The 13458-nt window shown below is 46.5% G+C and overlaps 1 protein-coding gene and 1 long non-coding RNA gene across 7 annotated transcripts in view; both read right to left on the reverse strand.

Annotated features, from left to right (window-relative positions):
• The window catches only part of SERTAD2 (SERTA domain containing 2), an 87574-nt gene that overhangs the window by 12247 nt on the left and 61869 nt on the right, over window positions 1-13458 (reverse strand). Inside the window, exon 1 of one of the 6 annotated variants that reach the window (XM_071740190.1) lies at window positions 11049-11371. The exons of 3 other annotated variants lie outside the window; for them this stretch is intronic. The gene's annotated coding sequence lies outside the window, so the exon portion shown is untranslated. Of the gene's footprint in view, window positions 1-10668; window positions 11372-13458 lie in introns of those variants that run through there. 2 more of the 6 variants (XM_071740192.1, XM_071740191.1) reach the window with 2 other exon arrangements.
• Window positions 3446-9715, reverse strand: LOC139794497 (uncharacterized). Its single transcript, XR_011725151.1, has 2 exons — window positions 9635-9715; window positions 3446-3873 (listed from the first exon to the last, which is right to left on the reverse strand). It is a non-coding gene; the product is annotated as an uncharacterized lncRNA (long non-coding RNA).

The following is a 13458-nucleotide window of genomic DNA, read 5'->3' on the forward strand; positions in this document are numbered from 1 at the left end:
GGGAGAGCAGCCCTGTCTTGGGAAGACCCCGCCCCAGGACATGACCACAGGATGACCCATGGCAAAATGATGCTCCTTCAACTGGAGGGTCCTGGAAAAGCAGAGCAAACCTTCCTCAGCAGCTGGGAGCCAGCCCACTCTCCAAGAGCAGAGGAATCATCCTCCCATTCAAAGCTAGAAAGGAAGGAAAACAGTGGAGGGGAATGGCAGTACAAATCTGGTCCCCTCTCCCAGCCTTGCTAAAAACAAGGAAGAAAGCTGAACAGCCTAGGTGTTGAGGTTTAACTCCAGGACTGGGGCAAATAAGCAAAATGGACTTTCAGAGGACTTTCAGAGCCATGTGATGAAAACCATCCCTCCTTGAAGATTTCATCTGTTGACACCAGGGTCTTTAAATCCTGGCACAGCAGCATCCCTGGGAGCTAGTACAGCTTGTACCACACTCAGCTACGTTCAATATGCTGCAGCTGGCTGGCAAGTTGTACACTGAGGGGTAGTGTAGGGGTTTTTTTTTTTGTTGTTGTTGTTGGGGGGGGGGTGTTTTTTGTTTGCTTTTTTGTTTTGGGTTTTTTTCTCGTTTGTGGGTCTTGTTGTTGTTTTTGTTTTTCGGGTTGTTTTTTTGTCTGCAAGGCTGTCCCTCGGGATCTGATGCAGATTTTAGTTGTTTTAGTGTACTGTGTCCATGTTGCCTGGCTAGAGAGAACTCCTGACAACTGCTGCCTGGTAAGAATTGGGTCTCACATCCCACATGAATTAGAAAACAAAACCCCCAGCTGCAGACAAGAGGTGCAGTAAATGGAGCTGTGCTGGGGTTTCTGCCCTCACTAGACCCAGAGCTCAAACATTCCCCATTTACAAGATTTGGTTTTCCCTGACACTTAGGATTTTACATTAACTCTGGCCATCTTGTTTGTTCGTTGGTGTTTTTTTGTTTTTTTGTCTTTTTTTTTAAACTGAGTGAGGTTCAATAAACACTTACAAAACTTTCCTTTAGAGCTATATCAAAAATTGGCCTCCTGGGTAGCTCTGTGCTTCCAGAGAGTACAGGGAATTGTTTTTACATCTGCAAGCTTTTGCTGAAAGGCTGTCAGTGCCAGCAGGAACTGTAAGTAGCAGGTATTTTTGATGTGCATTTTATAGGGACCTAGCTTTTCCCATCTCCTGTGGTGGATGGGTGAATCTCATCTCTTTCAGAAGAAGCAGAGAGGCAAGCAAAGCTGCTCAGCACCCCAGCAAGAAGCATCCCCCCTTCTGCATCTAACAAGAAAGGCAGGCCCCTCTCCCTAGAGAAATGCAGCCATAGCTCTACCCCCAACTTCAGGCACTCAGGAGTGAAGGCAATTAGCAAGATGAGTGACAGGGGTCTTTTCTAGTCTCAAGCTAAAATTGAAGGAGGAAGGAAAAACTACAACGGGTGACTTTTGCAGACTACTCTAAGCAGGTATTAGCCAGGGACTGCACAAGGAAACCTCCCGGCACACAGGAGATGTCAGAGGAAGCTGAGTCTGTCATCTGAGGAGCATCTGAAGTCACGCAGCTCTCGTGGGGCTTGACTTTGGTACTCAGAGGCTGGAGGAGCCCCCAGGTCCCCCAAGAGGCGTCCACGTTAATCACAAAGTAAGGTGAAGCCTTCCCCAGCAAATAAGCAATGCAATTATAAAGCCAGTCAATAGTGTAACACCAGCCAACGTGTTCCAGCGATATTTTGAAACTGTAATCTGATCCTACTGTTTCCATCCTCGTGCCTTGCCTGCTCTCCCTTGTTGCATACTGTACTATTTGAGGCCCAGAGGGCAAAGCAAGCTCTTGCTGCTCGTTAATGATCAGAAACTGCGTTTTCAGTGAGAGCTCTCCCTGCGCCGCCCACACGACTTTCTTGGTACTTTCTTAAACTTGCAGCCCATCAAAGCCCGGTGAGAAGAAGACTTTCTCTGAAAAAGAAAAGCGAGCGCAAGAACCGAAAGCACCAACTGCAGAACCCGCTCCTGCCTTCGGCCTCCAGCTCCTCTTTAACCAGGCTAAAAAAAGGCAAAGCCACAGACTAAGGCAATCTCCGACTCGAGTGCGTTAAGTCTTGCAGGAAACATATGCTTCTATTAAATTGGAAACAGTTTCTAATGCTGTCAGTTTGCTAAATGTAACATGTTCCCTTGGAAGCAGGGGAGCAGTTTTAATGTTTTTGACTTAACGCACCAAACAGAGCCATGTCTGATAAAGCTGGAATGGGCTCCAATAAATACCGCCTAGAATAAATTACAGCCTCATTAAGTAATTGTTTGGAAAAAGGAGAGCAGGTTTTCTAGATTATAGCCGTGTTATTAAGGGTGTTTATAATATTAGGAATTCTATCAGGGTAGCAGAATGCAATGCAAGTCTAAATCAGACGAGCCCTTGTTAGCTTGTTAAACCATTAAAGACTGCCCTGGCAGAATTAGAAGCTGAACAAGACAGCACAGGTTCTGTGCATGGAAAGCTAGCGAGGTGTATTTCAAACTGGCTGCCAGGCTAAAGTCAAGAGGAAAAGCTCTGAGCAACTTCTCAGTACAAAGCAAGAGGAGGGATATAGCTTTGGAACATCCATGGGGCTGGAAAACATTTATTCAAAAGAGGTTCTATTCGTGTGCAGGAAGGCAGTTGTCTTTACTGGGGAAAAAAAAATAGAACAGAAATTACTTTTGCTGGGCAGTCCAAACCTATCTCAAACGTCTCACATAGCCAGAATGTCAATTCTCACAGGTTCTGATTCAGACAGGACTTCCCATCAGCATCCTTACAACAGCACCCAGCAGATGCAAACAAGACCCCAGCCTGCCCTTTTTTGGTCTTGTCCTTAGCTGGAAGTTTCATAAGACAATCTTCCTACAATTGCTAATGCTGCCCCAGCCCTTCACAAGCCTGGTGCAGGCACAGCCCCGCTGACCACCAACCTCAACATTACCTGCTTTGAGCAGGGCAGAGGATTTTCACCCCCTTCCCACTACCAGAAGCTGTTTCGTTAGGGTTAGTCACTGCAGGAAGGGGTATTTTCAGTGAGATGGCAAAGCTGCCCTCTCCTCGGGTCACCTCTGTGTTAAATCCTCTTTACATCCATCCTTCCCCAGGATGGCTGCAAGCACCGTCTACTCACAGCATCGCCCGTGCCACCACGGGGCAGCCTCTTCACCAGAGATCAGCTTGGCTGAGACTCGGTGCCCCACAGAGCCACTCACCCCAAAAAGCTGCTGGGCAGAGGTTATTCTGAAATTCGGGTCTCCACCTGGCAGCATTAAGGAAGCAGCCAGGCCTGCCAAGCACGAATCAAATTATCCTGTGCTGCGTACACACAGGCTGAGCAACTCTGCTGCCAGTATCAAAAGCTCAGGGACTGGGAGCTGTGTTACACACACCTGGGCATCAGTTGTAGGAAATCAGAGCTGCAGTAAATAAAACAAGGCACAGCACCAGGCCAGATCCTCTGACTTTACTATGTGATTAGCTGATTATTCAGCAGGCTCTGCTTGTTGTCACCAGAAAAATATGTGAGGGCTTCTACACACAAGCTTCCCCAGGATCAGCCAAAAAGCTTCCCCTGCTCCACATCACGGTTTCTTCTCACAAACTCTGGGCCCCCTTGCACGAGAGCAGGAGGTGCTGGTCCCACAGGAGGGACCATGTCACGAGGAAATCTCCCCACCAGTGGGCAAGGAGCAACGTTGGAGCCGATGCAAACAGCCCCGTGCTGGGAGAACCAGAGCCTTAATCTCTTCAAGTGGTGGAGCAGCAGCAATTAAGACGGCTGTGTACTGCTTCAGGGCCCAATTCTGCCAAGGGCTGACTGCCTTCCATTTCTTCCCACTGCAGAGCCAGCAGGCATCTGTACAGCGAGAGCACTGGCTAAAGAAAAGAGCACCTTACTTGTAAATTAAATTCAAAACAATCTGCGAGAGCTAGCGCGGCCACCAGAAAGTGGCACAGGCCAGCAAACACACGCTCCCTTTTCACTGCTAAAATTACATGCCTGTAATGACAAGATGCTCCTGGGTAAGACTCTGAGGGAGAATGATGAAATAGCAAGACTGGCTAAACATCCCTCCTCCCCGGCAACACTGCTCTGAACAATAGATTACAGCAACATTGTCTTCAATTGTAGAAGACATCTCTATTGGCACAGGCACGCTCCGGCCTAGCTGATATTTTTAGTGTACGTAGGGACTGTGTATTGCAGGCCCATCTTCACTGGATTTGTGTAATTCCTACAAAGGTTAATGAGAATTGTGCGTGCATCCAAGAGAGACGAGACCCCTTTGTGTATAATAAGAGTTTTTTCTCACTTATATATAATTACTTGGATTGAGTCCTGGCTTTCAAGCGTATCGTAGCATCTTTTCCCCAAAGAACCTTGTTTTTCCCCCTTGTAGAAGACCCTTAATAAACACATGGGGGAAATAAAATACTCACACTACTGTGGAAAGAACTGAATGGTTTGCCAAAAAGTAGGTTATTGCTCTGAAAACAGTGTTGAATAAATTATCACAGTCAAACTGAAAAGCAGCAAATGGCAGAAGGGGGGGTAGGGGGGAAGGGGAGAGAAAAACAAAACAAAAACCTGAAGAAATATTTACTGCAAAATGCAACATACATCCTAGCAATGACAAGTCATTTTAGTTTCTGGCCTGCAGGTTTTATTTGCTAACCATTTTCTCGCTACTGAGAGTTAAAAGAGGAGAAGAGAAAGAAGGTGTTTCCCTGGCATTTTTTAAAGCAGCTACAAGGCATACAAGTAGTTTTCAACATTTTTGCTTAAATGAAACGAACACAGCTCTACAAACAAGTATTCTCTGTGAAAAAAAAGCACCCACTCAACCCCTGGCTTCTCTTAAAGAGGTGGAAAAGCTGTTGGACATTTCTCTAACACCAGTGAAAACAAACAAGAAAAAAAAGTAGTTAAAGTTTGACATAAAAGTTTGCTAAGACGGTGTTAAGTGATGTTAGACAAGATGATAATTGTTGGCCTTTCAGTCCAGTGTGCTAAAGCTCTTGCATTTGTTGAAATCCAGCATGTGTTTTCACATCCAATGGAGAAACCTCCTGAGAACTGATAAAGGGAACTCTGGCCAGCTTCACAATCTGCAACAGCTACAAATTAGAGACAAAAAAAATCCCATTTTCCATGGCACCCGCTTGATTTGATAATAAAAACTACTATACCAAAGTAATACTCTTTAACAGCTGCTACAGAATCCATGTAACTTGCATTTAGAAATTTAAACATTCTCAAATAACTGATTTAAATAATTTATAAGACACCTTTTTAATGATGTATTTTAACAAGATATGTATCAAGCCCATATTTCAAAGCATGCTTAATACAGGTCAATTAACACAGAACAAACAAACTTAACCACAAACTAAATCTGGAAAACAGGAGTGGAAAATACAGAAGAGATCAAGGAAACTGAAACTAAATGTCCTAAGTTTCATTTCACATTCAGTCAGGCACAGCCCATCCACCTCACCCAAGGCAGTATTACACTGACTTTCCCCACAATTAGGAAAAAAAAAAAACCCTGCATCAGAACACGTATGTATCACACATGTTCCACTGCCAGCTACAGGAAGCAGAGCACCAAGAGGAAGCTTTACACTGAACACACAGAAAATATACTCAACTCTCCTATTCATTTGAAAGTTATTTCTGGAATATTTAAGTTAGGGGAGGAAAGGGGAAGTGTTGTTTAGAAGAACCACTTTGGCCAAACAGATGGAGTAGGAGGGCAAGAGAGACTGTGAGCTAGATCACAGGAGGGTAACCTAAGCAGGTTATTGTACCCCTGGGACAGCCAGCATGGAAGTAGTCCTGGTAGAAATCCCTCCAACTGCAGCACAGACTAATAAAGTACAAGTCTCTCCTCCTACACAGTGACAGGCAAAGGCAAAAGAACTGACTGGCAACAGATCAGGCTATAAAAAAAAAAAAAAAAAAAAAAAAATTGCTTAAATAGCGTGGCTACTCTCTCCTGTGCACACACATACAGACACACAGAGCAATAACAAAGCAAAAAGTTGCCACTGTTTAAAAAAAACACTGTGGTTTGTGCATGAACGCCAGTCTCCTATCTTGATGAAATGGATATTTTAAAAACATTCAAATGATATGCATGCACGAGTATGTTTATCTATTAAACACTTCTTCCAAGGGTGAAAGGCTGCCTGTAAAAACACGTGAAAAGTAAAGAGTTTGTGGAGGCACCGGAAGATGATGATGTATTTCTGAATTAGGTTTTAAAACTTCATTTTGCAGCTACCTGAAGTTAAGACAAAGCTGCCTTTAGGCATCTCAAACTAGTCAGACCTGCTGTAGCAGTTGCACAGTCTGCTTCAAATATGCCCTCCACGCTCCTTTCAACCTCCACCCCAACATATATCCGCATAGTTTACCTCCAATCATGGGTGGTTCTTTCTATAGTGCAGTTCACTCAACTTCATTGCCTGCCTGGCACAACAGGAGTTTTTAAAACACTAATGTTACCAGCTACTAGAAGAAATTGTAAGACAACAGCTGAGAATTTTCTTTCCATTCCAGGTGAGTGCGGCGCAAACAGCACAAGGGTTTCCTGGGAGAATTTAAAACCTGGGATCAAGAAAACAGTTTTATTCATTGCAGGTCACCTGAGCAAGTTTTGGGGTGAGTTTAGATCTCTCCACCAATTCAGGGCTCCTTTGAAAAGGGAACTTCTGCTACTTCCATATACTCCACTCAGTTTTAAAAATAAAGAAAACAACCCATACTTGCACTTTCCTCTTTGTATTCTACTATATTCAGAATACAATTTTTAGTCTAACTTCACTGGAAGCAGAAGCTGGTAGAAATCCAATACATCTTACTAGTGTGAAAGCAAAGTAAACAGGCTTTGGTTTCTGATAATTACACAGACTGAGACTCATGTCATTCAACACCACTTAAAACTCAATTCCAGAGTGATATTAATGAGAAATTCCCCTTTAAGCCCACTGCTCCCCAAAACACTGATGACATTATATAGGTGGGGGCTTCAGATGTTACATGGCATCACCTACAGTTTTACATACTAAGCAGAACAGACTACCAAACCCATCCCCCTAGCTGAAAGAATGATGGTCTGAACCTGCCTAACTCTGAGCATGGTTTTAATATCACTGCAGCAGTCTGAATCCACAGTCACTCTGATGTGGTGGTGGCTGCTGTCTCACTTGAGACAGCTCAGCCTCCTCCCTCAAAGGAGCGACTCGTGAAAACCAAAACTTGCTCTCTGGTGACTTGACAGTTTCTTTGGTCCTTTCAAGCCATCTTGCTCCTTTTCACGACTTGCAGTCATTTCTGAAGACCGGTGTGGCTCTACCACCCAGCTGCCCAATGCCCCTGGAGACTGGCCCTGCTCTCCCTTGGAAATGCCCCTCAAATCAGTTCTTCAGCACCCAGGAATTCCCCTTTGTGCCAGAGCAATCTCCCAGCTGCAGGTCCAGTTTGTCTCCACAGCTCCCCCCGGCCACTTTGTAATGACACTGAGCATCTGACACTTTGATTCGTAGCCATCAGTGAAGCAAAGGCTGCTGTGCAGTTTCTTTTCTGCACAGTGACACAGAGTTGAACACCCCATACAGATGAAGGGTAAGGGTGATGGGTGCTGTACAGACACAGGACGAACGGGCCTCTTTATTCCACAAAACCCCCGAAACACATTTGCTTTGGACTCTGTTTTGCTCAACTTCAGCTGAATACAGTGCAGAACACCCAGCAGCAGAGTTAGCACTGCATTTACAGGGCTTGCTTTCCCCACTTGTGCTGAACAGGCAGCACTGTCATCTTATTTTTTGTTCCAGTGTTTGCACTGGTAATGCTGAACAAACCTGAAGCCTCAACTACAGCAAACACAAAAATTTACTTTGTTTATAAAAGAATTAAAGAACTAACACACGTTGAGGGTCTCTCTCCCCGTTTACTGAAAACAAGCACTTCATGACACCACCCTTTCTCTGACAGATTGAAGTTTAGAAATAAAGCAAGTGGCACAAAACATGCAATTGTATCCCCCCTCCTCCCCTGAAGAGTCCTGTTCTCAGATTGGCAAATTCAATTTTTTACAAACCATTAATTAGCAAGAGATTCATCTACACTGAAGATCTGTGCTTACTGCCAACCTGCTTGCATTTAAGCTGGACCTTGCTCTCTCCTCTGGAACACTCCTGATCTTTGGACTTAGGAGCTGAAAGCTGCCATTTCTGGCACTGATTTGTGTGCGTGCTAAGGAATCGTTGCAACTGGAGCTGTCTCCTCCCGAGCCAGTTACACATATAAAGCTGAGTTAAAAAAAGGTGTCTCTCTTGCTACCCAGCCTTTACAAAAAAGTAGATCACCAGAAGACTACTCACACTTTCAAAGCACTGTATTCTCCTTGCTTGACAGATTACAGTTTAAGATGTTACATAAAAGCAAAAATAGTCACAAGTATTTTGGATCACCTGTCTAGTGCTAGCATTGCTGGAGATGAACTGTGCCAGGAGTGTTTTATATCAGTGTGAAAAAAGTCAAGAGTACATAAAAAAAATTTTTTTTCCCTATGAATTATTTATTGGAAAAATAAAAGCAGCTTGTGTAAATGATGGCATAATCCTTCAAACTAGATGTTGCATAAGATCCGTTGTACTTTGTGGAAGCTAAAGAAAATTTAGAATATGAGATGTGAGGTTTTCCTTGATATTAGGACATTATCTCAAACTCCTCGTTGCCTCTCAGGCAGACAGTTTGAGCGTTTGGATTATTTATATTATTATTCCAAAACACAGAGAAACTGTCATTATTTCATCTTTTGCATTAAAAAGAGCAGGTGTATAAAGGAATACAATTACAATTCTTAACTAATCAGCACCTACAGACGTATTTACTGCTCTTTAAGACTGTTTCATCTGCAGAGAAAACCTGAAGTACCTATGCCTAGCAAGTTTCTTTTTTGTTTGTTTTTAATCAGCTTCAGAAAAAAAAAAAGAAATCAGCTTGACACAAAAATCAAAGCAGTGTTTTAATATGCACAAAGTCTACCTTCATTCTACAGCAGTCCAATCCAGTTCCTGCAGAAAAGGAGTGGGTGGTTTTTGCTACCAACTTATATGGAAGTAGGATCAGTCAAGAAAGGAGGAAGATCTACAGCTGTTAGGTTACATGCTGCAATACTTGCCTGGACAATGGAAGTATTCCTTAGGACACGCTCTCAGATACCTGTCAGGCAGCACAAACTGCTAATCCTCCTGCTATCTCTACCACCACCACTAGCTCGCTATGTTAAATCAGATTCCAAAGATACCATCTTATTATGTAAAAATGTATGCATTTTAACTTCAAGCAGAAAGGGCTAGTTTCAATTTACCCTGCTTAATCAACTGCTTAATTTCTTAAAGAAATACAGGCACAAGCAGCAGTAACTTCTAAGAAAATGCAATTCATTTCTACGGTTTGTTTTACCACGAGAAAGTTTCCCTTGCACTTAGATGGAAACTGAGGCACCCCTCAATTTTGTACCTTGTGAGAAGACACAGGCACCTTCATTTGTACAGGTGAATCCTTAAGGAAAAAAAAAAAAAAAATCAGAATAAAAAGACAGGAAGCGTCATTTCAACTCACACAAATAGGAACCTGGTTACTCCATTGGAGAGACACAAGCATAACGCTGATGTTAGGGGGCAGCCAAGCCCTCTACCACCATTGTTTGAGCAACAGCATAATCTACGGTGGCCAAACCTAGTACCGACTGAGAGCCACCCTGCTGACTTCACCGGGCATAGCTGAAAAAGCCTGGACTTTCCCGATCCGGAGAGCTTTGGACTTGTCCGAACACACGCAACAGCTATGGTTTGCTGCACTGAACTTCGGGTAAACGAGCTGACAGCCACCCACACCTACCCACCCCCCCGACCCCCCCCCCCCCCCCCCTAGATGGAGATGAAATGGGCAGATTCGCTTTATTTTACACTGCCAGCTGACCCACAGCTGTAAATCAGCCACCAAGGGTCCCGGGAGACGGCACATGAACTCCTCCAGAGATTTTCAACAAAAGTGGCCCTGGGTTTTCCAGCTGTGCTCCACAAAATATAAGAAGAAAAAAAAAAAAGAAAAAAAAAAATGACAGCAGGTAACCGCACTCTTATTTTCACGCTTAAGGAGAACTTATCTTTCCATATCCTGACACACTGACATGAGCAAAGCAGGAAACGCTGTAAATGAAAGAGGCATTGCAAAAGGATTCTTTCCAAGCATTCCCCCACCCTGAAGGAAATCCCAATAAACAGGTTTTTTTTTTCACCGTCGCTTCTCAAAGATTGAACCAGCCTGCCCACAAAAGCCCCCCAGATGCCTGCTTTTCAGCGCTGGCAGTGCTCCCAAGGAAGACCCAAGTGCGCTATTGCTCAGGGAAAAGACACGCTAATCCCCTGCCCTGCTGCCGCCCTAACATCAACCCCTGGAAAGGTCCAGCCAGCCGGGTCCTGCCCAGCCATATGTCAGCTTTGCTCCAGCGGAGTGAAAGTCCCCCCCCCAGGCCCTTTTAGCTCTCCTGGCACTACAGCACGCGTTCCTAGGGGTGGTACCCTTAAGTCCCCGCTCTTATGGGGACCAAGGAGAGAGGTTCAAGGGGCTCCCCAGCGCACACGGTAACTTACCGGGGCAAAGCCGGTTTCTTCAAGTCGGATGAAGCAAACGCCCGAGCTATCGGGGTCGGCACAGCAGCCTCGATTAAAAGTGTATTCCCCAACTACACGCACGCACCTGCTCTGGCCAGGGGTCTCCGTGCACCGACGGCGAGGAAGAGGTATTTGAAGAGCAACTCCGTCGCTCTCCCTCCCCTGCTCATCTCAGCACGATCACCCCCGGAGGAGAGGGGAAGGACACCCGCCCCGAGGTTCTCCGCCCGGGCTCAAATTTAAAGGTAGCGATAAAACGAACCCCGATGACTCGCAAAGCCGGGGCGGGGAAGTGGGCGAAGTAGATGTCGCGGCCCCCTCCGCTTCCCCCCACGCCGCTGCCCCCCAGCCCCACTCACCACATGCAGCTCCACCTGAGAACTATCGCATGGACGGGGTGGGGGGGGGAGGTCGCAAAACTCTCGCCTTAGAGCAGCTCCATATGTCGCTCCCTCGCCGCTCCGGGGAGGGGCCGGGTGGGATGCGGAGGAGGAGGAGAAGGAGGAGGCAGGCGCAGGCGGCGTGAGGATTTAAGCCTCCGCTCTGCCCCAGCGGCTGCGATCACGCAGCATTATACAATGGAGGAGGAGGAGGAGAGGGAGGAGGCACCAGCCCCAGCTCCAGCACTTGCCGCCAGCACTGACGACAGGGGCGGCTCCGGCGAGCTCCTCGCCCTCTGGCCCGCGTCAAAGCTCCGCCTCAGCCCCGGCCTTCCTCCCCCTCCCCCCAGCACCCCCTTTTCCCCCCCCCTCCTCCTCCCACGCCGCTCCTCCCCCACGGCTCCGCGGCTCCCGCTCTGCCCACGCCGTCCCCTGCCCGGGGCGGGCGGCGCAGCCCCCGCAGCGCGGCCGCCGCTGCTTCCCCGGGGAGCGCCGGGCCCCGCGCCGGGACAAAGGCGGGAGCCAGCGCGCCCCGACCGCAAATATGACAAGTATCCCGGCTATCCGGCGGCCAGGACCCGGCCGGGGGACGAAGGCTCGGCTGCCCCTGGCCAGCTCGGCTCCCCCGCGGGGCTGGACACCGGGTCGTCCCGGTCCTCCCCCCCCGCGCTCAGCTCCCGACAGAGTTGGGGGTGGGGGATTGGAGCGAAGCCAGAGCGCTGCCGGCCGCCCCTTGCCCTGAGACATCACCTGGGAGCCGAAGAAAGCGGCGGTCCCCCCGCCCTCTGTGGGATCCCCGCTGCTAATTTGGGCTGTGCAGACATCAACGAAGCACACACACACAAAAAAAAAAAAAAAAAAGAAAAAAAAAAAAGAAAAAAGGCCAAACAGAGATGCTCGAAGACCTTGGGGAAGGGGGGCGGGGGGATAGGACCGGCCCCAGGCTCCGTCTGGAAAGAAGACGATTTTTTAAAGTTACCTCCATGATTGTTTCGAAAGGGACCGAAATCCCAGCCGGCGCTGTAAAAGGCGACTCAAACACCTCACAGTTTTGGCTGCAGCCCCGGTGGCATCTCGGATCATTCCGGCCTTTCATGTTTCACTAAACCGGTTGTACTTAGGGACAATAAAGCTTTAAGACCTAACATAAAGGCGATTATTAGTCATTAATATCACGACTCGTTCAGGTATTACGCTCAAAATGGTCTGTAATGATTTGTGATCAATCAAGCCGATGGGATTGTTAGAAATTAAGTTCAATTTTCAGCTAGAAAACCAAAAAAGGAAAAGAAGTATACTTTTAGAGGGAAGATTTCTTTAGCCTGGAGATTCTGTCAAAAATCCTCAAAGGAAAGAAAACCAACAACAAACCAATTTTAAAAAGTGAGTCTGCCAAAACGGAAGGCGATTAAGTGATGATTTTATGGCTTCTTAACATTATAATTGAAAAGACCCCATCTAATTGAGGTTTAAACACCAAGACTGGAATTTTTGATAATACTCTGCTGAAGTCGTTAAATGGGAGGAAAGAGCTCTGGAGGCCTCAGCACACCTTTGCCCTTCCACTTGTGCTATCAGCCATTCCTTGGAGGAGATTCACTCTCTCTCACCCACGGTCTGTGGCACAGAGGTAGCCCTGAACCAGATCCGTGAAGCAGTTCACAAACTGTTCACTGAATTTTGACGAATGACTTGCAAATTGCTTAGGAGCTGGCAAAAATTAAAACCAGAATTTCCCCTGGCTGGCCACTTTCCAGCAGCCTGGCACTGATATTTGGTCTTCTCACTCAGGAAAACAGGCCTCTTCTTGAAATTGCAAGAATCATAATAATAATAATAATTTAAAAATATATTAAATAAAAGGAAAAGAATCATTTTCTTTATGGCATGAATGGAGTGGTCTGTACATGTTTGGAGGGCTTCCGACCACTCAAAACCCAGCCAGAATATTTTGTACATTTTTCAACTGTTTTGTTGGGGGTTTTTTTGCATGCCAGATCCACCAAATTTCCAGGCTACACTGCCCTCCTTCACACTGGGTTTGTCAAATGGCAGAATCTGGCCTTGCATAATCCCCCAGAGGATGCACCCACCTGAGCAGTGCCTGCCTTATGGGGCTCGAAGTCCACAGCAGGTTTACAGTCCCCATGCCTGGGTGTGTGCACTCTATCACCAGCACCATGGGCATAACCACACGCATTTGCTAAGCAAGCAGCTGGGGTCCAGTCTGATATTCATGGCCCTGATCTTGCCATGTTACACTGGGCAGTAAAAGGCCTAAGCCCGTACTGTGTGTTTTTTGACTTTGTTAGGTTGCTCCAATTTTACACAAGCATAAGAGAAGTCTCACCGCCCTTCTGCTTCCTACTGTAACTCCCCTGGGCCTTTC

The sequence above is a fragment of the Heliangelus exortis genome, chromosome 3, assembly GCF_036169615.1.
Source record: "Heliangelus exortis chromosome 3, bHelExo1.hap1, whole genome shotgun sequence".
Taxonomy (NCBI): domain Eukaryota; kingdom Metazoa; phylum Chordata; class Aves; order Apodiformes; family Trochilidae; genus Heliangelus; species Heliangelus exortis.